The sequence below is a fragment of the Cavia porcellus genome, unplaced genomic scaffold (genome assembly GCF_034190915.1).
Source record: "Cavia porcellus strain 051 isolate PalLab524CR breed Dunkin Hartley unplaced genomic scaffold, mCavPor4.1 scaffold_12, whole genome shotgun sequence".
Lineage (NCBI taxonomy): Eukaryota > Metazoa > Chordata > Mammalia > Rodentia > Caviidae > Cavia > Cavia porcellus.
The window spans coordinates 54660266-54684479 of record NW_026947495.1 but is presented as its reverse complement, the minus strand read 5'-3'; the positions used below and the strand labels follow the sequence as shown (position 1 = coordinate 54684479).

General features: G+C 36.4%; 1 protein-coding gene and 1 long non-coding RNA gene across 13 annotated transcripts in view; one reads left to right on the top strand and one right to left on the bottom strand.

Annotated features, from left to right (window-relative positions):
* Positions 1-2115, bottom strand: part of LOC106025441 (uncharacterized) — a 188363-nt gene extending 186248 nt beyond the window's left edge. For 3 of the 12 annotated variants that reach the window (XR_010050834.1, XR_010050835.1, XR_010050838.1), the window contains exons 1-2: positions 1707-2107; positions 832-989 (exon numbers count right to left, since the gene is read on the bottom strand). This is a non-coding gene — a long non-coding RNA (uncharacterized LOC106025441). Of the gene's footprint in view, positions 1-831; positions 990-1706 lie in introns of all 12 variants that reach the window. The other 9 variants (XR_010050828.1, XR_010050827.1, XR_010050837.1 and 6 more) reach the window with 8 other exon arrangements.
* An 18-nt stretch (positions 2116-2133) lies between these two features.
* The window catches only part of Scn1a (sodium voltage-gated channel alpha subunit 1), a 140983-nt gene continuing 118902 nt past the window's right edge, over positions 2134-24214 (top strand). The window contains exon 1 of the mRNA XM_063259197.1: positions 2134-2291. The gene's annotated coding sequence lies outside the window, so the exon portion shown is untranslated. The remainder of the gene's footprint in view (positions 2292-24214) is intronic.

The following is a 24214-nucleotide window of genomic DNA, read 5'->3' as shown; positions in this document are numbered from 1 at the left end:
CTTATACCGTATTTGATTAATCTAGTGAACATTAGACTATCTTTTATGAGCAACCAGACCTGTGTCAAGTTGTCTAATTAGGAGAACACCAAGTTTTATAACAGTTCCCAAATGAGTAAACATTTATTTACTTATACAATTATTAAGCTAATACAGATTTTTAAACATTCTTAGACACTATTTAAAATGACTCCTCCAAAGAACTCTATGAGGTCATGACAGATTCAGTTTCCATACTTGGAAACTGAATACAATATGAATAGTTTTCATTCCTGCATTTTTTCATTTACCATTTATTGAAAGCTGGTAAGCACTATCATAGGAAAAGAGATGCTAGAATAAAAAAACAGTGCCTGACTGCAAGAGGCTTAGTTGATTTGAAAGAGAATTTTATAAAAACATGGCATTTTCCAGGTCCTTGCTTTCTATGAGTTATTTCACTTGCAATAGCTCTCCAAGAGATAGAACACTTAGCAACACAATCAACATTAACAAAATTAAACCATCTGAAACATAACCTTGGTTTATTTCACTTATTGTTCAGAATACCATTTCATAATCTGAGAATTTAATTAAATGCCACACCAATATATTTCTTATTTATAGTTGTGGGAAATAAATTCTCATTACCTCTATTACAGAACTTGTTTTTTCAAAATCAGACTAATGGAAAAAAGCAGATATTTAGTGAAAATCCACTTTTCTGTCATTTCTATGACTGATAAAAAGGCAGTGTACACCTAGCCTTCCTCCAATATTAAAAGACAATTATTTAGGGTAACACAAAGACAAAACGCTGGGCAAGTTTGAGGAAAACTGCCATCCACTCACCTCATCCTCAGTGCCAGCTTAAGCTCACCATCTCAGTTCTACCCACTTCTGAGTTTCAAGAGGAGATGAAATTAGATCACTGTGTTCTTCCATACACCTAAATTCTCTTCTTTCCTCACTCTATTCTCAGTGTGATGCATTAGCAGAAAGCTTCCCAGCTAAGAGCAGAACATTAAGATTATTTTTAAATGATGCATGGCTTCTCTATTTCTGTTGCCTCAGAAGTGAAATGCCTTCATTCACAACCCATATCAAACCACAATTTTATATATAATTAAGTAATGTAATACTACTTATATTAATAATACCATATGGGAAGAAAAGACTGAAGTTATTATTTCTAGCTCTTAAGAGTGTAACTTGTATTGGACACATTTGAGATAATTGAAAATTAGCTGGAGAATACACTGTCTTTAATTTGCTATATAAAGTATCCCCCTGACAGCTCAGAGTGAATCTAGCAAAGATTACCTTAAAAGAACAGTAATACCCTCTTTCTATTCTGAGAAGTTGTTTTCAAAATCTAAAACAAAATGATTCACTGTATGTAAATTCTGATGCTGGAAATCAGATTTCAGTTTTAGGTTTAGACAATAGAATTAATCAATTAGCACACATGGAAGCCACTAGAGATAGGTACCTGTGTTTCTTATTATCGGCATGTAAATTTCAGAAGCCGAAATGCAGTAAGCACAATCAATTTAACCTATCATATTCTGAATTTGATGCACAATCATAAAAATGTTATCACCTAGTTTACAAAAAGGTATTTAAGGGACATGAAGATCTTTGCAAATATTTCAGTATCATCGTGCAAAACAATTTACACTCCCAACTAAGATTATACTATATAATGTACATCGTCCTCTACTCACCACAATGAGTTAAAGGTGACAAATCTCTCTCGGAGGCAGCCTTTGTGCTCTGACTTTGCTGTACCAGTCCCTTCATTTTGGGTATTTTGGCATAGGATTTTACAGGCAGCAATTTATCCTGTTAGGTTTACTGCAAATACCAAAGAGGTGTCTAGTAGTGCTGGAAGATTTAGCTTTTATGCTTCTCATCATTCTTTGCAAGCGACTGGGGTGGGGGGGAGAGACAGAGAGAGAGAGAGAGAGAGAGAGAGAGAGAGAGAGAGAGAGAGAGAGAGAAACAGTTTCTGTGCTATTCTTAACTCTCCTTCCAAAGCATTTCAAAACAGAAAAGCAAGAAAGAGTTCAGGATTTCCATGCAGCCTCGCAGCCCGCCTGCCTGCCTGCTGCTGCCAGTACTCCTTATTCTTGCTGGGGATGACATTCAGCAAGCTCACCAGCACTGATGCTTCGTTATGTAAGGCTGTCTAGGTCAAGTGTAGGAGACTCACTGCTGGCCTCTCGAAACTCATGAAACTGTTTCTTCAGATTAACACTTCAGGGGCTATGGAGGCTGGAGGAAGCTGAGCTTTAACACAACTTTTGGGGGTAAATATTTCTGCATGATTCAGTTGCTTATATACTATATGATCTTGGCAGATGACTTTCAGCCATGCTGAGAGGTGTGGAGATATTACTAAGAGATTCCAATTCTGTTAGCATGCTTGAATAAGCAGAGCAAATCTATCAGTAATCCTAGCTTTGAAACAGATAAGGAGCAAAAGAAATCATGAACTAGAATTTTGTCAGCAAGCATTTGCTTAAATGTTAAGAAATGAAGGTGAGTTCTGCTGTTTAAATTCTGAATACAATCTGTTCCATCAGAGTGTTGCAGGCGAGCGTTGTTAGATGTGGCTATTGGCTGCAAGAGATTTACTGCAGTTCTAAGCTGTTACATTGCCCTTGTCTCAGGCTGCAAATTTGTTTCCCTTGTAAATGAGCTTTATGTCTGTCTGTGTCTGTCTTCTGTGCTGACTCTGTGTGATAAGAATGAAGCCTGTGTAACCTGGAAGTTAGGTGACTTCCACAAATAATAAATTCTGCCTACTTAGTTTCAAGGTGAATACTATAGTACAAGCGCCATTCGACACTAGCACAGTGTAATGCTGGGCTCTCTGCATTGGCTCAAACCAGTCTGTATTTAGGAGAGTTGGAGGAATAATCTCAGGTTTGAAGTGAACACTTACTCACTCTATATGTAAAAGTAAAAACAGTTTAACATTGATTCTGTTTTAGACTACTCTCACACTGTGCCTTATTACGAAAATTAGTTAAAGTAGCAGGTTCTTCCTAGGTAAAGTAGCAGGTTCTTCTTGAATGCTGCAGAAATCCTGAAGAAGTAACAGGGCAGGAATGCGGCAGCAGTATGATATTGGCAAGAAATTTTAATGATTTAGCAGAGATGATACAACAGATGGCACCTAATTTAAAAGATAGATGGGTATTTTAAAAGTTGAAAGCAAAGCAGCATATTTGAGAGCATTTGGCTTCCTGTGTGTCCTTGGCAAGGAAATTTCGTGCCTTGGATGAGATGCCATGAGGGAGGGAATCGAAGGCTGTGTAAATGTCTACGTGATCTCGAAGAGCTGAATGGAAAGTTGATTATCGGTCCTTTGCTTGAGAGCCTGTAATGAGGACTGGCACGAGGCAGATTAATTACAGAACATTCCCCAGATAAACAAGCCATTTTAAAGTCTACAAAACTTCTGGCATTTAAAATATTAAGTTAAAGGAATGAAAATGAGTGTTATTGAATTCATGTTCCTTAGGAGTACTTTTCAGTCTATTAAACATAATTAACAGCAGCACATTGATTATTTATGATGAAAAGATACTGCTTTTATACTGTATCGAATTGTTTAAACATGTGCATGTTTTCCCTAACAATTTGAAGACACAGTTATGGTCCCTTAGGGTCTGATTTTATATTACGGATGTCAATAGGCATTTCCCCATAGATGTAGCTTGGCACAAGAGCCCCATGATATCAGTGTTTATAAGTTTGACATTTGGACTAGTCTTCAAAAATATAATGCTAAAAATAAGACATGCATACTTAATTGTACTTACAATCTTTAAGTTTTTATATATCTAAGATAGCACTGTCCTTACCTAAACCATGTGTACATGATTGATGTTTACTGTTATTTCTATTGGTTTTTATGAAAAAGTTACTTTTTCTTGTAATAAACTTAAAATACATTAATTTCTTTATTTTTTAATGCAAGGAATTTGAATTAAGTAGGCTTAACTTTGTCTTGTTTCTTCCATTTATCTAATTGTATTCCTCTTTAGGAATTAATATTAATACTCAATCTACCCTAGAGTGAGAAGATGTTGTTTGGTGAGATTATAGTTTTAAATGTCTATATTACTAAGCCAGTATTTATTCAGTGCCTAGCAATGGCTGGTCATTGGATGTCAAAATGAGCTGTCCTGATCAGCAGCAGCACTGCTTGTGCACAAGTTGAATGCAGATTTCAGGCCCCTCCAGCCTCCCTGAGCCAGAGACTCTGAACATGGCTTCTAGATATTTGTGGCTTCTAGATATATTAGAAACCTTCCAGGAGATTATAAGATTCAATAAAGTTAAGAAGTCACTATGCTGCCCAGCAACCTGGTTAAATATCATGAGAACAGTATTTTATTACATATAAATATGGACTACATAATTAAATTATTTTCTCGATTGCCTAGATATTCTAATGTTAGCAGTACTGCTTTAAAAGTTTGTATAATTATTTAGTAATCTGAATTTGAAATATATCCATAATAATCTATTTTCTAACAATCCCATTGTAGAACTTTAGTACTTAGAAGTTAAGTGGCATGATATGAAAAAACACACAAAGTCTTTTCTCTCCTCTTAGTTCATGGTATAGCTTAGCACACATCTCTGCCATTCATTTTTCAGCTATTCACCTCTAAATAAGTTTTTTCTCTAAGCTCTTGTTTCTTAACTTGATATGACTGGAATTTTGAGTTAAAAATTCTCTGCTGTGGGGTCCAACTTGTGCCTAACAGAATATTGAGTAGCATAACTGATCTCTCCCTACAAGATTTCAGAAGCAACCACCAGTTGTGACAATCAGAAATATTTCCAGACACGGGCGTATATCTCTTGTGGGTGAAACTCCCCACAAGATTGGGTGTCCCCTCCCAATTTGAGTACCATTGGCATAGATTAACTTTCCTATTAAAATATTTTAAACAAGACAGAAAATCTTTTTTGAAACAAGTAGGTTAAAAATTACAGAAAAATATGTCTTGTTTACAAAATCCTGTGTAAGTCTCCCTGATGATAAAGTGTAATTTGCTAGCAATACTATTAAGGCTTATATGTAGATGACCACTCAAAGGCCCAGACACTCAGAGGTGGGGCTTTATGGTGGTGGCTGGATCTAGGGTGTGTGCACATGGTTAAAGGGTGTGTGATTGCTCCACTGATTGTTTTGCATAGTTCTGGGTATGCATAATGGAAAGGTCCACTCTGGGTGTGGCTGGCACCATCCAATAGGTTTGTAGCCTTGATGGGATACAAGGGAAAGAAAGGCTTGCTGCTGCTTCTTTTCTGCTTCCTGCTTGCCATTCCATGAACTGTTTCTCCTTGGTCATGCAACTCTGCCATGCTGCCCTGCCTTGCAATCAGCTGGCTATGGATTGAAACCTTTTCACATTATGAGCTAAAATAGATCATTACTATTTAAACTGTGGCATTCAGCTATTTTGTCCCAGTAACAAGAAAGTAACTACAACCAGATAGGCTGTGAGCTGAGCTGGATGGGAAATTCTTGCTGAACTTCAGAAGATTAGAATACTGACTGCAATACATCTGGAAAAGACCAGGTTCAAAGGATTCATGTGGAAAGAAGAGCTCCATTGGCAGTTGGACTCCAGACACATGTGTTATATCCCAGCAGACTTTTTTTTTTTTTTTTGTCTTTTTTGAGACGGGGTCTCGCTATGCAGTTCAGGCTGGCTTTGAGCTCACTTTGTAGCTCAGGCTGGTCTTGAACGTACAACACACAATGATCCTTCCACCTCAGCCTGCCTCCCGAGTGCTGGGATTACAGGCGTGAGCCACCACACCCAGCTATTTTTTTTTATCCCCTGTCAGAAATTTTGCCTGCATTTTGTTCCTGTTCAGAAACTTTGCAGAAGACTGAGATTAAGTGGGACAGACTAATTAATCTGGTGGTAGAAATTTCAATGTAGTTTAATGTTGATGTTTGGCATGGATACTATCAAGGCCTTTTAGCCAGACTGATGTTGAGAATCAAGAGCAAAGAGATTGATGTTGAGAATCAAGAGCAAAGAGATTGATGTTGAGAATCAAGAGCAAAGAGATTGATGTTGAGAATCAAGAGCAAAGAGATTGATGTTGAGAATCAAGAGCAAAGAGCCCAGCAGAATGATTTGAAAAAGTTTGAATTTGGTTAAAAAGGAAGCTCCAGTAAAGTTCTGGACTATAAAGATAGAACAGAAGAGAAACTGGTTGCTGAAGACAACAGAAAAGATGACCTGAGAGCATTGCAGGCACCAGCAAGGCTCCACCCTTTGCAGCCTTAAAATTGCAAAGGTGAAAGACTTTCCTTTGAGAAGAGAGCCCCAGAGCACTGTGCTCCACAATGGTGGCTGGATCTCGAGTATATGAAGACTTTGTGATGAATAAATTAGTGTCCTAATTGGTTTAGCATAATTCTAGGTGTGAACACAGGAAGGCCAACCCTGGATTTAGGTGGCACCATTCAATAGGTTTGGAGCCTGGGTGAGATAAAATAAAAAGGAAGGCTTGCTGCTGTTTCTGCTTCACTGATTCTTCTTATCTTACCATGCCATGGACTGTTTCTCTTCAGCCATGGTATCTTGCCATGCAGCCAGCTAGCTATGCGCTGAAATCCATACACACTGTGAGCCAAAGTACTCTTTCATTTTAACTGTGCGATATTTTGTCAAAACATAGAACATTACCTACTAAGATACTAGTCTCTTTCCTGTTGCAGAAACAAACTACTCAACATCTCTAATTTAAAAGAAAGGAGGTTTATTTTGGCTGACAGATTTGGCTGGCTTCAAATCATAAATTCCATGAAGATCCAGGGTGTGGTAGTACACACCTGTAATCCCAGCACTCTGGAGGCTGAAGGAGGAAGATCACTAGTAGTTTGAGGCCAGCCTGGGCTGGAAAGTGAGTTCAAGGCCAGCCTGAACTGCATGGTGAAATGCTGTCTCAAAAACAATAAAACAAACAAAAATAGTATGAAGGAAGGACATAGCAGGGGAAAGATACTCATGCCATGACAGCTAAGAAGCTCAGAACAGGAGAGAGGAGCTAGACACAATAATATAACTTTCAAGGTCATGCCCTCAGTGCCTCAGTGATTCATTTCTTCCAAGTAGACCCTTTCTTCTAACAATACACTTAGCTATGATCCATCAGTGAATTAATCCACTGGTGAGTACAGCACCCATCAGATTCAACCACCTTCAAAGACCCTTCATTTGAACACTGAGACTTTGGGGAGGACAGTTTAGATTCTAAACCACAATACCTATCAGTTTGACAGTCTGTTAAAGCCCAAGGTTGTTTTGTAACTTTTCAGGAACTCAAAGTCTTATCCTATTCTCTATCCTCAAGAGTCCTGGTTCATGAATACTATTTCCCACTGTCTTAGTTTCTTTTCTCATTGCTGAGACAAAATACCTGAGACCTAAGGTTACAAGATAAAAGGTTTATTTAACTCACAGTTTGTAGAAGTTTCAGTCTATAGTTGGCCAACTACAAGGCAAGGTGGTTTGGCAGAGGAGAACAGTTCTTGGCAGGCAAACTATAGCAAAGCAACAAGGGAGAGAGCACCTTGTTCTGTCCCTTATATTGTACACAGGCTACCTGGCCTGGGGTAGTTATAGCACTCACATCCTTAATCCCAGCATCAATCAGAAGCTCTAGATTCACCCACCTCTGAAAAGCCCAAAACTCATGACTGCATGGATCTTTGGGGGGACATCTAGACACCACCCGTAATAACCATTCTCCCAAGAGACTCAGATTCCACTTGACACTAGTGACTACTGGGGACTTGTCTATACAAATCACCTTTCAAGGTTAACAGATTTAATTAAAGATACCACTTTGGCCCTTATTTTCTCTCTCCATCTTCAATCATCACTCTTCACATGATCCACGAAAAGGTCTGAGCATCCCGAATCCTTTCTCCTTATTCTACAGTCAGTATTCAGCTTTCCACAGCACTTATATCCAGATGTAGAGGCCTGAACTACTGAAGAATTCGAAGATCAAGACCCTCAATTCAGGATCATCCAGGCTTTACAGAAGGCAGTTGGCATCGTATACATAGAATCATGGGTCTAGAAAGAATATTTAATTTAAATTCATTTTTGTGTCTTTGAAAATCATATTGAATGATAGCTCTTAGTCCACAAAATTGCATGTATTACATGGTAGGGCTTCAGAACTTTGAATACCTTGCCACGAATTGTAACCTTAAGCAATTCAGCTTATAAGATTATACATTTTCTGGAAATGATGTAAATGATAGAAATAGATAACATACATACACATACATGTGCATACATGCACACATTCACATTCACACTTTATTTTCAAGTTACAAACTCTTTTTAGCAATTTTTCTACCAATTCATATAAAATATTATTCTAAATACTTTGAATCAATAAAAACATAAGTAGTTATATTTCTATTATCCAATATGACATAGCTTATATTTAAAATATTTTACCTAAATTTCTAAATAATTTCATTGACATAATATTTTTTGAGGGTCACAGAAGTCCAGTAAGACAAGCCTCATTAATTTTATCATTTTTCAATAAAAAATAAAAGCTCCTAATCCCCAGATGTAAAATCTATTTTTCTTGTTACTATTCTGCAAGACCAGGCCCAATAGTGTGTGTAGTTTGAGCTAAAAATAGACATCATATGATCCAACAATGTCACTTCTCACTTATACCTAAAGAAACTGAAAATGGTGTCTCAAAAAGATACCTACTTGCCCATATTCACTGCAGTATTTTTCACAATAGCCAAACTATGGAAGCAACTTAAGTTTTTATCTATGGAAATTGACCAGAATAAGACAGGGATGCCAATTATGTTGCTTCTATTCCACATGGCATAGAACTCATAATTTCTTTGACAAAGTAGTACTACATTTATTTTTCTCATATTTTTATATCCACCAATTAAAACACTAAAATAAAAGTTGTCAATGTTCTGTTAAGATTGTCTCATCTTAATCAAACAGGTGTCAATATTCCATATGAAATTTCTTAAATATTTTTATGATCATGAAAAATTGAGAGAAGTAAAATAGGAATAATAGTAAGAGTGTTTTAGTTTCAAATATACAGTTTCTACTTAAATCCTTAGAAAAAACTTTATATTGATCAGCATAACTAAGATAATAAAAAAGAAAATATTTTGATTTATATTTTAGATTTATTAAATATTGTTTTCCTGATAAGAAGCCAACCTTTCCAAATCCATATCTGTCTTGTCTAACCTGGGATTTAGGAACAAGTAAAATCAATTAGGAGGATATTAATATTCTCAGTCAGTGCTCTGGCAGGAAATAAATGACTCTCTCCAGCCACTGGAAAGAAAGAACACTTGGTTTTAGCCTCTCAATATCACATTCTCTTGGTTTCCTTGTGAACATGGTACCAGCTCTCTACCCTCCCATCTGTGTGTGTGTGTGTGTGTGTGTGTGTGTGTGTGTGTGTAGCAACTATGTTGGGTTCTGTTCAATATGGTCATCTGCCCACCTGCCCAAACTCTACTCATTTCCTCAAATTCAATGCTGTATTGGTCTCTACATCGTAGCCCCTGTTTTGTGTGCTTGTTTACCTCCTTCATCACTCTCTTTGTCCTTATTCTTTCCTATGCATCTCAGAAAAACTCACTGGCTTAAATTTCACCTTACATTTCACAGAGGGAGAGATCTGGTAATTCCTCATGGTGGCAAATGTGTGGGAAGAAGGTTTCTTATCCTGTTGCTAAGGTATTAAACCACACTTTTGGAAGGGAGAGTAGAAATTCTGAGGCAGATCCATGCCCTAAGAATGCATCTTAAAGCAAAACTTGCACAACTGGGATATTAGTTAAAAACTGACATTTCTACCAACATTATTTGAAATATCATGTTTGTCAATTGAGAACCAATTAAGTACATTTTAGTGTGTCCAGCTACCTGTAGACAATGAAGTACTCTTTAATGCCAAAGGAAAAGAATTAGGATAAATTATTTACATGAAATATACTTATATAGAGAGCATATACATCTGTATGTATATACACATGCATTTACATGTATGTATATAATGTGATGTTGTTTTTGAAAATTTTTAAATATATTTCATATACTTGGATATTTATCAAAAATTTCAGAAAAATAGTTCAGAACAAATCGTTAAGCATGATTGCTACTACAGAAGGTAGCAAGGAGCAAAAGACACTAAAAAATTGTTTTTTACTTAAAGAAGTACTATCTAGTTACTTTTATGTTGCTAGACAAAATACTTAACATACCCAGTTTAAAGAACAAAAGAGTTATTTTACCTCATAGTTTCAAAGATTTCAGTTTGTGGTCATTGGACTCCAAAGTAGAAAACTCTTGTTTAAAGTGCATGGCTAAAGAATGTGCCTCACCTAATGGCAGCCAAGAAGCCAGGAGAAAGAAGAAGCATAAAGAAGATAAACCTCTTGAAGTCCCAGCCCAGTGATTTACCTCCTCTAACCAGGTCCTATTTCCTAACAACCAATTCATCCATGAACTCTTCTATATATTAATTAATTCACTGTTGAAGGTGGCTTTTGAGCCAATCAAATTTACATTCAAGATTAACCACCATTAGTCTATCCCTAATCCCATGTCTTAAACCATAGTTAATCTCTAGTAAACATAATAACAATACCATAATTCCCACTGATATGTACAACCAAGAAGGCATTGAATTGTTTCCCAAGTGTTGGTAGTTACAGCCTTGCTCAAAAGTCCATGTCCAAAATCTTCTTTGAGATTTAAGGCAACTGTTCACTGCAAATCCTGTAAAAAACAAAAAGCAAATGATGTAATTCTCAAAATACAATGCACAAAATGTATATTCCCATCTAGAAAGGAGAACTTTCTAGAGGATGGAAATAAATAAAACCAAAGCAATGACAAAATTCATCAAGGCAAGCAAAGTCATGAAGCTTCATGCCCAAGGCTAAGTGTACGTGGTAGTTAAAGTGAGCTCCGAGAGCCCGGGCAGCACTGCCTCTTGGTTTCAACCAGCCTTGTTCGTTTCAACACACAGAGTCTGTCTCCTGGGCTGACTCTGCTTACTATTTCAGCTTTCCGCGGTAGATATTTCACACTGTGAAATATCCTGCTTTCTGGTATCTGCATTGAATTGTCAGCCTCTGGAAGCTTCACACATTATATTCTCAGAGACTTAGATTAGAGCCTTTAACCCTATCACATGTTACCTGGCTTCCCAGATTTTAATCTGAAAGAAGGATGGAAGTTTTAATGATCCCATCACTCTTACATGCTGTATTCTTGCAAAAATGTCATCACATAGAGTTCAAGCTCTACCACCAATTCGAACATTAGCTAGACATACTTATATTGGACTTATTATGGCTGGTTACCTGTATACCGCCCCCAGAACCTCATGTGCTCATAGAAGGGGCTTTTGAAAGGTGATTGAATTTGGAGCTTATAGCTGACTTGCTGTTATGGCTTATATCCAGATATAACCCCAACGCCTGTGCACTCATAGATGAAATTTGTCTCAACTGACTAGATTTAGGGTGTGTTATTCAGGGATCTAGGGTATAAGGTACTAAATTAGTCCACTGATTGGAATTAACATAATTCTGGGTGGTACCACCCAAAAGGCTGGTAGCCTAAAGGGGAAAGCAGTTTGCTTCTTTGATCTTTGCTGCTTTCCTGCCTTCTGCGTGGGGTGACACAAACAGACCACTTCTCCTCTGCGATGCCCCTCTGCCGTGCTACCCTGCCTGGGAGCCAGTGACTGTGTATTAAAATCTCGGCAAACTATGAGCCAAAATAAACCTTTTGTCTTTTAATTTTGGGTGTCAGGTATTTTGTTTCAGCCACAAGAAAAGGAACTAAAACCCTTGCTGTTAGGAGGTGGGGCCTGATCGGAAGAGGCGGATCATAGTGGGTGTGGCCTGGGAGGTTCTCCCTCCCTAGCTCCTCCCTGTGCTGGCTCTGCTTCCCCTCTGCCATGCTATAAGCCGGCTCTCCTCCCCCATGCTCCTGAGCCCTGGAGCCAGCTGATTATAGACTGAAACGTTTCAGGTGGGCCTGTAGGAACAGGATGCTCAGATGCTCTGCTACAGCTTATTACTTTTACTTCCTTGAGCCTCACAGAGGTGGGGTCTGGTCAATCCCTGAGATGCCCTCTGGCGTCTTTTCTGTTGCCCCAGTGCAAAGTACTTGACTTCTGTTTAATAGTGCAAATCTTTTTATAAACAATTTCTTTCACTACTTTTTTATGTGTGCTTCTTTTCTGACCAAAGTGCAAGTTTTTAAAATCTTTTCTCTGCTTTTGCTCCAAATTTCACTGTAAATCTAGCTAAGACAAGTCTCCAATATGCACATCACAGCCTAAACAGTGTGCTATCTTGAAATTTCCTCCATCAGATTAATTAGTCCACTTCCTTTAAATTCAGTCTCATGCAATATCTTTCTTTCACAAAATGTACCATGGACAACCTGTATTTCACTCTCCAGGAGAGTTCTCACTTCCATCTGAAACCTCATAAGAATAGTCTAGTTTTTCTATACTTATACCAGAACTGCTCATAGCCTTCTAGGCATCTTTCAACTCAATTCTCAAAACATTTCCAAATTCCCCAAAAAGATGAGTTCCAAAGACTTCTGAGCCACATGGTCAGGTATAGTCACAGCAATAGCCCTACTCTCAGTGCCAATTTTATATGTTATTTACCTTTATGTTGCTGGGAAAAAATACCTGGCATGCCCAATTTAAAGAAGAAAATATTTTTTTTTACGTTCACCCTTTAAGTGTTTGCAGTCCATGGTCAGTTGTCACTAAGACAAAACATCATTGTGGAAAGGTGAGACAAAAGATAGCTGCTCACATCATGGTAGTCAAGAAGCAAAGAAAGAGAAACAGCCAGAGAGAACACTTACCCAATGTGTTAATCCATCAGCGAGGCTAGCACTTTCTCAATCCATCAGCTCTAGGTATTTCTCAATCCAGTGAGGTTGACAGATTAACCATCATGAACCTCCTGTCAATTAAACTTGAAATGTTATTTCAAGAGAACATTAGGAGTTTTCTTTGGGTATCTCAATCAGTGTATACAAACCTACAAATCAGTGTATACAAACCTACAAATGTGAATGGGGTTCCTGGAAAATGGTGAGAAGGACAAAGTGGCTGAATTGCAGGTTCTGGGCTGAGAAAGAAGAGGGTAGACTTAAAGAGTTGAGGTCAGCTGTGTAGATAATGGCCAAAAGTATTTTAGTGTGCTGCTTCTTAATTTTCCATATGCACGGGATGTCCTGTAAAATGTGCACCTGAGGATCTTGTTAAAATGCACGTTCTAATCTGCAGGTCTGGGTAGATGCCAAGAATCAACATTTTCACTGGAGCCCCAAGAGATGGTTCTGCTTCTAGTTCACTGCTGCATTTTGAGAAGCAAACCAGGCTTTAAAACTTAGAAAGTATTATGTTTTTATATGACTTATATGTTCACAAGTACCAAGCAGTATTAGAAAGCACTTTTTTAAGCAAATGAGTTGAGAAAAAACACCTCACTGTGTATGATGTTTACAACATGGAGCTTTGCCAAAGAAATATTACTGTCAAATATTCATGGTGCTATTTTAGCATTTTCATTTTAACAAATTTAGATTTCTGGAGACTAAAGCATTGCCAGATTGAGGCACACTCATCTCCATCCCTCATGCAGTTAGTTTATTTGTTGATTTAGTAAGAGTATTTCCAAACATAGCGACATTCTTTCACAGTCTGAGGAAGACTGAAGAATCTGAAATACATGATAAGGAACAACTGCCATCTGCCACCCTGCCACCCCATGACGCAGTTGGCAGAATTCCAGGCTGTATATATATCATCCACCTAAAAACTCCGTTGCGTTGGCCACACATAGAAATGTCTTTCCTCCATGGTGTCTGTGTGATGTAATCCAGACCAGAGAGGAAGGGCACTGTCACTTTTTCTTTTGTTTTTACCTTTGAACTTGGATTTCAGGACTGTTTACTAGGACTTTAGTAATGTAATGTTGCAGAGAATTTTATGTGAAGCAAGACAATATTGTCTTACAGTAAGATTATTAGCTGAAGATAGATTGTCAACTTCAAAACTACATTTCTCTCCTTATCATGTGGCCTTGGCCAAGACCTGCAACTATTCTGAATCTCAGTTTTCCTGTCTATAAAATCACAATGAGAATTATAATGTCTACCAAATGAGATTACTATGAGGTTTCAAGTTATAAATATCAACTTTTCAATAAATATTAGCAAAAAAAAACTGTTCCTCTTATCATTAGAACTGAATTGAAAATAGAAATAATTTGATATAAACATATTTACTCTGGAGTAACTACCATATAGTAAACATTGTGCTAAGGGTTAAGATATTGAACAGACTCATTGATCACAATGATTTTAAGTTATTTGTGTAAAATATTTTAAACGTATGCATTTGTCTTTTAAGCAAAGACAAAGAAGTTTTTTTGGAGATAAGATGGAATATGCTTTTTTTTCCAGTTCCCATAGCCCTTTATATCTGTATAATTTATTAGTCATCCACCCTGTTTGCAGAGGAGCAGATATATTAATTAGGTGAGTGTGAATAATAGCAATCAGCAGGCTTAAAAGAGTCAAAACAAGATACTGAGACCCTCCAGGGCCTTAAAGCTGTAGGAAGTTCTGTGTGCTAGATAGAACAACATTCTTAGATCCCAGAAAGACTGAGGATCCTGGGAAAGGAATGCTGGCAAGAGTGGCGGACTCCAAACAAGTAGACCAGAGAGATGTAGTGGCTGGTAAAATGCATGTTAGAAATGGAACAATGCATGGATGAGAAGTTATTTTAGCTCCATCACTTTTCATGGATGTATGACTGAGGGGGGCCTTGTCCAGTGGCTTTCTGTGGGTACAACCCATGGTAAGCATTAGCACAATATCAGAATTTCCCCTACCACAATTGATCTTCTAATCTAAATAAGTAGCTGCATTCCTCTTTGGTTAACCAGGCTTTCCAAGCTTTCACTGAGATCTTATACTACAGTTCCCTCCTTTTCCCCTAGAAGGGCATTTCTTCCCAGCAATGATGTTGGTTCTCTCTATTAATGGTTTCCAGGTGCTTCTTCAATGATCTTATCATTCCTGATAAGGAGTTTCTTCACTGCATTGTTTTCATTTAAACCCCTTTGAGTGTGGTTTCTATTTCCTGTCCAGAAGCTGGCTGAATCTGAGGTATAATTTTAAAGCAATAGATATTTCATGGAAGGGTAGTTCTGGCTGTGATGACCCAAAGGAGAGATTTGGTCAGATAAAGGTGTGTATTAAGCCATTGCTGATCTGCAGTGCACAGTACAGGGAGGAAGCAGACGAAGGAGAGAACTTTAACAAGCAGCTCTGCGTGTAACACATAACCTTAGAAACAGTAATCATGAGAAATTGATGACTGATTTTCATTATTGTTGAAATCATAGAGAAATCTACCTTTTATGTTTTCGGAGTTGCAGAAAAAATAAACAGAAGAGAAATGTAAATGGTTATATTCCTTAATTAATTAAGGGGATGTTGATCTAGAAGTCCTTACCTGTTCTATTTAGTTTGCTCCTTCCCACACAGAGGAGGAATGCAGGTCACTGCCATGTAATGGGAGCAACTGGAATGTAAAATACATTTTCCAAATGACCCAGGGGAAGATGGAAAAGAGTGCTTCAGTCTCTTAGCTTTCTCGTGCTTTAAGTGTTACATGTTATGTATTAAGTGTTATGAAAAATATTGAGATAAAGTGGTTCTGTCATTCCAATATCTCGCACGCAGTGGAGGAATCCATTTCCCTTTCATGTGACTGCAGCTGAGGGAGGATGGCAGATCGCACACGGGCACGGGATTCAGGTGCCAGCACTTAGCCCGCCACCGGGCCCAAATGATTCCCAGTGAGGGTAGACGTCTTGTTGCTGTTCTATATGATGTGATCATCTGCAACCCTGGAAGTGGAAACTCGTTTCATGAAACCTAGAATTTACACGGCATTTCAGGAGGGCTAGGTTAAATGCAGCTATTAGCAGATCTTCCATGCACCTTTTCCTCATTCACAGTCTAAATAGTTGTGCTATTTAATAACCTCTCTCTCTATTATTTGGAGTAAAATTTTGGTTTTTTTTATAAGAAAAAAAGATGTAATCATATGTGATTTGTGTCATTTGTGCACTGATTGATGAAGATTGGAACTGCATAAGGATGTATGAAATGTGTTAACATCCCTGAGAAATGTAGTGGCATCTAATTGTAAGGATACTTATGTATGGATCACTTTATTATGCTTCTGGGAAAGTCAGTGGCTTTCTACCTTGAACATCAAAAGAAAAGATGTTGGCAAGAATCATTTAGTGGAACAAAAACCACAAAAAACCACATATTTTCTTATGCTAAATTATGGCAAAGTTTAATTTTCTGCTCTAACTGAAGAGTTGTCTTCAGAAATATATCTATTTCCTTTAGTGTCAAGAAAATCTTCTCCATAAAAAATCTTTAGCTAACCCTCTTGGTATGTAGGCAAATGATAGAGTTGTGGCATTTACAAACAGTGAAGTACTACTCAGCTATAAAATAGGATGAACAAGTCATTTGAAGGAAAATGGATGAACTTTGAGGCCAGGGTGCTAAGTGAAATATATCAGTCATACTATCTTAAATATTGCATAGCTTCTTTTATATGAGAAAAGAGTAAGTAAAGAGCAAAATAAAAGATAGATAATAGAAAGTAGGAGATGGACCATTCTCAAGTGGGAAGGTGATCAAGGGATGGAGGAAGGAGGGAGGAAGAGTGAGAGAGGAAAGGGAAGGATGATGAAAAAAAGAATAAAGGCATCTTACATACATGCACCAATTCCACACAGGAAATGTGTAAACATTATGTACTGCAAACATATACTAACAAAAAACAAAGATACATTAAAATAGAAAATTAGTATTTGAATTCCAATATGTGATCTGTCATATTTTTCTTAGTAATAGCTTTATCTGATTCATCTTAGCAAAACAGAGAGAGAGTGATGAATAACGCCAATCAAGTAAAAGTCAAGGATTATGTTTACTTGACTTAAGAACATAAGGAAGAAGACACATAAATGCAGAATAGAACCAGCCTAGTAACTTAGGTCACTCTTGTTCATTCATTTTGTTTATTTGATTTTGTGCTTCTTTTTTCTCTTTGTACTCTTGTGGCAGTTGGTCTGGGTACACTGTCTTAAATACTGTGACTTTTTCCCTCAGGAGCCAAATATTTCTAAAGCTTTGGTCTATCTAAAGGAAAATATAAACCTCAGGCATGTGAAACATTATATTTATTTATTTAGATTAGTATGATTTATTAGCATAAACACAAAATTATTCTTAGGTTGTCATTAGATTTTCAATGAAATTATAGAACTTCAAGATCATCTGGTCTCTGGATGTTTCCTGGGGCTCTCTTTGGGACTTTCTGAAAACTGTTGATGTTCTACTTTCATACCTAGTACTCCTGCCCTCAGACTTGGGAACTGTGTTGGTTAATATTTAAGAAGAATATAGTAGTAAGTAAGACTTACTAATATATTCACTAATGTATTTCAAATTTAGTAATATAGAAAATTTACTAATATATTTTAAAATAAATGTGATTTAAAAAAAAATAATCAGTGAAGGAAAAGCTTATAGCCAAGACATGTTGACATCAATTAAAACATTTCCAAGACTTTCTTGATACAGGGGGTGATTCTGCACCACATAGACTTGACAGTGTACTCAAAATAAAGGGGCTTTGGTAAAACTGGGGACAAGAATGGTGTGTGGAGCTAAACTGAATGATGGTCATTTCCCTTATTCTTTGTTAAAATTACTGCCGGTTAGTGCATCACCTTTTACGACAGCAATTGTAATCATATCCCCCATCAGATTCATCTCTTTTTCAAGACAGGAGTGAAAATCAATTGTGGTGAATCCAAAAATACTTCACTCACTTTTACTTTGCTGCTTATGTGCTGATGCACCTGCTCGATATTAATTTCCATCATAGTTGAATTGTGGAAAAACTTGAATGGACTTTTGTGGTGCAAAACTACCTATGTGACCTTGGGTGAGTCATATTTCCTCCCTTGACTTTATTTTTCTCCTAACCAAAACTAAAGTCTTTATCTGGATGGGCTCTGAGAACTTTCCAGTTTCACAGCTCATCAGTAATTAGCAAACACCTTTCCCGAAAGCAACGGTAACGATCGAAACTAACTGACATTGTTTTAATGTTGGATTTGCAGCTATATATCCTAGATTTTGTGGACATTTCACGCTGGAATTTTTGTTCATGAGTACTCAGCAGCTGTCATCGATTCATCGTTAGTAATTCCCCCAGACACTCAGAATATGCTTGATGGACAATAAATGGGCATAGTTCTTGCTTTCAGAGGTTGTAACATAATGTCAGGCAGCGAGGAGATGCACAGGTAGAGAGGAGGCAGGTTATGGCCAAAGAAGAAAGTCCTCTATGCAGATGAATGAAAGAAACAAAGTAGTGAAAATGTGAAGCTTCCTACTTTGACTCAAAAAGTGTTTTGTCATAAAAATACATTTTTCACTTTTTTTGTATCAGGGATTGAATATAAAAATATATTTTTGTGCCATCTTCACTAAATTAATGTACTCTTACACAATATCTGAAGAAGAAAAGGCCAAACTAAAATAAGATTTCCAAATAATAAATGATTGAAAGTTGAAAGTTTTGAGAGAACATGAAAACAAATTTTAGATGTTCCTTAGACTTTGCTATAATAGGGGAAAGGCAATATTCTATGGAGTGAGAAGAAATTTTTTAATTTAGTACTTATTTTAAAATAACACAATACTGATTTCATCAGATGCTTTGCACTTATATAGTTGAGTCTTCTTTGGGAGATCAGGTTCATGTATTATTTTGTCTTGTCCACAAAAACTCTCTTTGGTGTGAGAATACTATTATTTCCTCACCAACGCATAGTTAGTTACCTGTGCCACTGAAAAAAAAATTTTAGTGAATCTTCCAATAAGAAGTAAGTGCATTCCTAGACAGGAACATCTGTACATGTTAAAGGCAGTTCTTACACTCCATGCCTAGGACTGCAGAATTTCTATCATGATTCCCTCCTCCCTTCCTTCTCTCTCACTTTACTCCATTGTAAGGTAGAAAAAAAGACTTTACTCCTTTGAATCTTTTTTTACTAGGGAGAGACATAAAGACAGAGAGAGAGACAGAGAAACAGAGAGAGAGAGGAATGAGGAGTAATTTCAATAATTTTATAGAAATTTATATAAAAATATAAACAATTATATGCCTGCAAGCAAATAGATTATATAAACACTTCAGATTTTAAGTTAAATGAGCAGAAACCCACAAATTTAATGATTTATATTTGTTGCAAATGTTTTAAAATTAATAATCTATGAATAAAAAATCATTCACCTATAATTTTGGTTCAGTAATTTCCAGCTGAGGAAAAGGAAACCCCTCCAAAGTTTGTCTATCATGTTTGGAAGAAAATGTAGATTTTTTCAATTGTTGTATATAAAGACTATTTCACAGTTTCAAATCACAACTTTAGTACATATATATGATACTCTGAAGCCAGTAGGGAAAATTTAATATTAAGAAGTTGTTACTTTAAATTTATGAACAGAGCCAGGGATTATAGCTCAGTAGCACATCTGCCTGGCAAGTGCAAGGTCATATGTTCAATCCCAGTGCCAAAAATTAAATAAATAGATAAATAAACAAATGGATAGATAGATAATAAACTCAGGGTCAAACAAATTGACTTGAGACAAGTGATTTTTCATGACAGTTTCTGAACTTATTTTTCTAACACTAAGTACATTTCAAAATATTTTTCAGCTGTTTTTCTGAAGGATGAATTAATTTCAAAAGTAATGCTATAAATTAATTATCTTTGATTAATAAGTAGTTTATGTTTGTAAAACAGTGGCACCTGAAAGGAATGTATGCATACATTTTTCCATAAAATAAAAGCATCAGTAGTATATATTTGCAGAATGCTGTGTATTTACAAAAAACTTGGAAACTAACATCTGCCAAAGTAAACCTTAGCAGTAGTAAGTTATTGTCACTGTAGAATGACAACAGTCCTAAATTTAATCAAATGGGAAGGGCCAGGATTTGGATTCAGATAATCATACCAGCATCATGTAGATTTAGAATCGCACAGTCTGGGTTCAAATTCTGGACTCGTGTAGTAATCACTGACCAAACTGTCACGAGGCCTGCTGCCATGCAGTTTGTGTGGCGTGAACAGCATCTCCTCTGGAACACCCTCAGGTTTCCCTCGTCTACCCATTAGTGCGCTGTCCCCATCTGCAGGAGTGGAGAGTACACCAGTCTCTGATCACTCAGTAAACACAGATTCCTAAATGAATTATAGAGGATTCCAGAAACATTTTCTGCCTTAAAACTCAAATGTTACTTTTAACTCTGAGCAAAATATCTGGAGAACAAAATGAAATGACTTCCTCATTACTTTTGAAAAATTTACGCCAAAACTCAAGGGTATTTCCTTTCTCCTTGAAGCCATGAACATGTTGAATAAATGATAAAACAGCTGCATCGGTCAGGTTTCCATTGCTGGGATGAAATACTGGACCTGACATGCACAATTTGAATAGTTTCAGAGATTCAGTGGACAGTCATCCAGCTCCAATGCAGAAACATGGCTGCATGCAGGTAGATGAAAGCTGATCATCTTATGGTAGCCAAGAAATAACCAGGGAGGGAGAGGCCAGAGACCAGACATAGTTCCGAAGTCAGGTCCCTGTGACTCACCCAGACACATTCAAAGATGCGCTTTTCTAAGCTGGACATCTCTCTAACTAATCTAGTTGACAATCAATACTAACCATAATAGCAGCTAAATAAAAATTTCAGAAGTACAATGAGATGGACACCAGAAGAATGTTTGTGATAACATTAGCATTATATTAACATTATACTAAAGAATATCTAGATGATAATCATACTAATTCTTAAGCTTTCTGGTGTTCCTAATCATGATAGAGATTGTCCTGTATGTTTTAAAACTGACAGATGAAAAGATACAAGTTGAGACAAGATTACAGTGTCTACTAGAATGCCCAACTTTAAAGATAGGAGAAGAGAAAGAAAACTATCTTTTATTTTTTGAAGCATTAGTGAAAAAGAGATAAAATTATATGTCAGTTAACTAAGCAACCATACAAACATAAATACAATGTACAGCTCATCCCCAGAGAGTTTATAATTTCAGAGGTGAATAAGACATGTGCATAATATTCTAAGGACAAGATCAAATGCAACAAGAGTAATAATTTGCAGTGTCAATGTCTGTCTATCCACTTTTTATGCTTTGATTTTGTAACTTGAACAATTATTTCTAAGAAGACAATATGTAATGTATCAACTAGAGATTCATTAATGTTAATTTTTTGTTGAATTCTGTATTATTCTATGCTTCTTTTCTATTTCTTTCTTTCTTTAAATAAATAAAAAAGAGTAATAGGTAAAGTAGCAATGAAAAAGTTTCATTTTAAATTCTTCTGCCAATTTTAACAATATGTAACTTTAAATATAGGCTACCTGCATTTAATAAAGTTATTATGTTTTGCCTTTATGCCAGGGCTTCATAATGAGGAATACTTGAGTTGCCAATATTGTGAATCTGCTTAAGCCCTGATGAATGGCACGTCCATGTGAAGAGTGGTGTACTAGTTATTAAAAGAACACGTTGTGCGAAGGGTGGATGTTGGCCTTTTCTCAGACTCTGTACAAGAAGAGCCACTTATTTTCTTTATGCTCAGTGCTTTTAACTTACCAAATGACTATAATCCAAGAGAAAACATAAAATTGTCTCATAATTAACAGAAAAAGATTGTAACCTACTGAGAAAATAGGAAAAACATTAAAGAAGCAGGGACATTTGACTGAAACATTTAAAGCACTGATAGAGCTTGGCATGTACAGATGGGTGAAAGGCTGGGAAGTGAAGGTCATGAATAAAGATGTAGAGGTCAAAAGCAGGGTGGTATGAATCTTGAATGCAGTGTACCTTTCCATTGGACTGTTGTACCAATGTAAATTCCATGAAGGAAAGGTTTTGATATGATTCATTCACTGGTGTGACTTACGTACCTGAAAAAGTACTTGGCATAGGGTGATGTTTCAATGGTGAATAAATGAAGTGTCAGACACCCAGAATATGAACAGAACTTTGATAGCCTGAAGTATCTACAGCTTTACCACCATGAGAGAACTGCATAATACTCCACAGAGCAATAGACACAAAATTCAGTAGAGCAAACACTGGATTTATTTGGGTGAATAATGGAACTACACATCAGGGAAGTAGCTAGATCTTCTGTGAGCCAGAGTTGGAAAGAGAAAAGCCATTGGGAACCCAGAGACATTGCTATATCCTGTCTTTTATCACTCCTTCTTTTTTCCATACTTATATGACTTCTTTCTCTCCACACCCTGGTCCCCTTTGATCCTAAGTCTAGCTAGTGACAGAAGTTTACCCCACAATGGCCAAAGTCAGATATAGTAGTTATTTTGACTGGGGCAGCCAAGAAGACATCTTTACCTGGTCCAGTCCTCTGTATTCAAGGAGTCGGTTCATCTCTCAAAATGAAGAAAGGAAGGTTGTTTGTAGGACTATTAAGAGCATACATGCAAAAATATTAAGCTATATTATATGTAAATAGAAGACATTAAAGTATGTTGTTCAGGATGTTCTTATTTTTGTGCCAAGTAACATATGGAATATGTTAACCGTATAATTAAAAATAATATATTCTGCCAGTTCAAATATTTCCCACTCCCTTTTCATCTCTAAAATTCTGGTAATTTTTTACCAAATGTTGGTCCCTTGACTTTCCAGCTTCTTTCAAAATTGTACTGATTGTACCAGAGAATGAGCAATATCATTTCTCAGACACTGAATGACTTCAAATTAATGTGTTCATGGTATCCTGATTGGCTTTTGTGAAAGTATAGGGCTTTTGAGCTTGAACAGGAAACTGACGAGTAAATTTCTTTCTTTATAGATGGACACATGAAATTGGAATATAAACCCATTATTAAGGACTAATAAATGTTCTGTGAATATAGACATAATAATTAAATCCCTATGTTTCTAGAACAGAGAAACAAAGATAGACTTTTAGTTATGTTGCAAAGAACAATGAATTTTGAGATTGAGGGCATAGTTTTATGAAATCTGTGGTTTTGAATATATCTCAGTACGATTCATAAAGCCTCAATACTCAATTGCAGAATGAGAATAATTTTAATATTTGTAGAATCTATCTTATCATCCTAGAATAAGGAATAGAAAGCTAAATAGTGAAGATGATGTGTAATAAATGTTAAATCATGCAATGACAGTTTTCAATAAATGTAGTAGATATCAAAAGAAAAACAACCAAGGTGAAATACTTACTGAAAAATAACTAACCTACACATAATTAATTAAAATTTATGGTGACCAAACATAAAGGCCAATTCAATTTTTTTTTTTTTTTGTCTTTTTCCTTTTTATCGGTACCACGGATTGAACTCACGACTGCCTGCTTCCAAGGCAGGCACTTATGCCACTGAGTTAAATCCCCAGCCCTACCAACTCAGTTTTAAAATACAATACATAATGTAGAAAGCACTGGTCCCAATCCAAAAGTTATAAGAGTATAGCATGGACCCCTATTGTCTTAGCAAAACCTCAGGTACATGACATTTTTAATTTTATCAATGTCTTACTGGATTCAAAACGTACATTCATTTATTAAAGCATATTATTATAATTGAGCTTTAGGTCATATCCACAAGGTGACTAAATATATTGTGGTTAAAGATAGTAAAACTATAGAATAAAACTAGAGTGATGAGATGTTGTTTCATCTCAGATCACACCTGAAGATGTGAAATACGCAAATTTCCGGAGAAAAGTTTAGTGGCAATACAAATGCTCACTTGTTAGTGTTGAAGTAAAACTCACACATGTTCACTCCGGACTGTTCAGTATAGCACAGAATTTACTACTACAAATATGGGAAACATTCTTAGGTAGATACCTGTAATAAAGACATAAATCTATAACAAAGGGTGATTCAATTTTATCCTGATGAAAAATAAA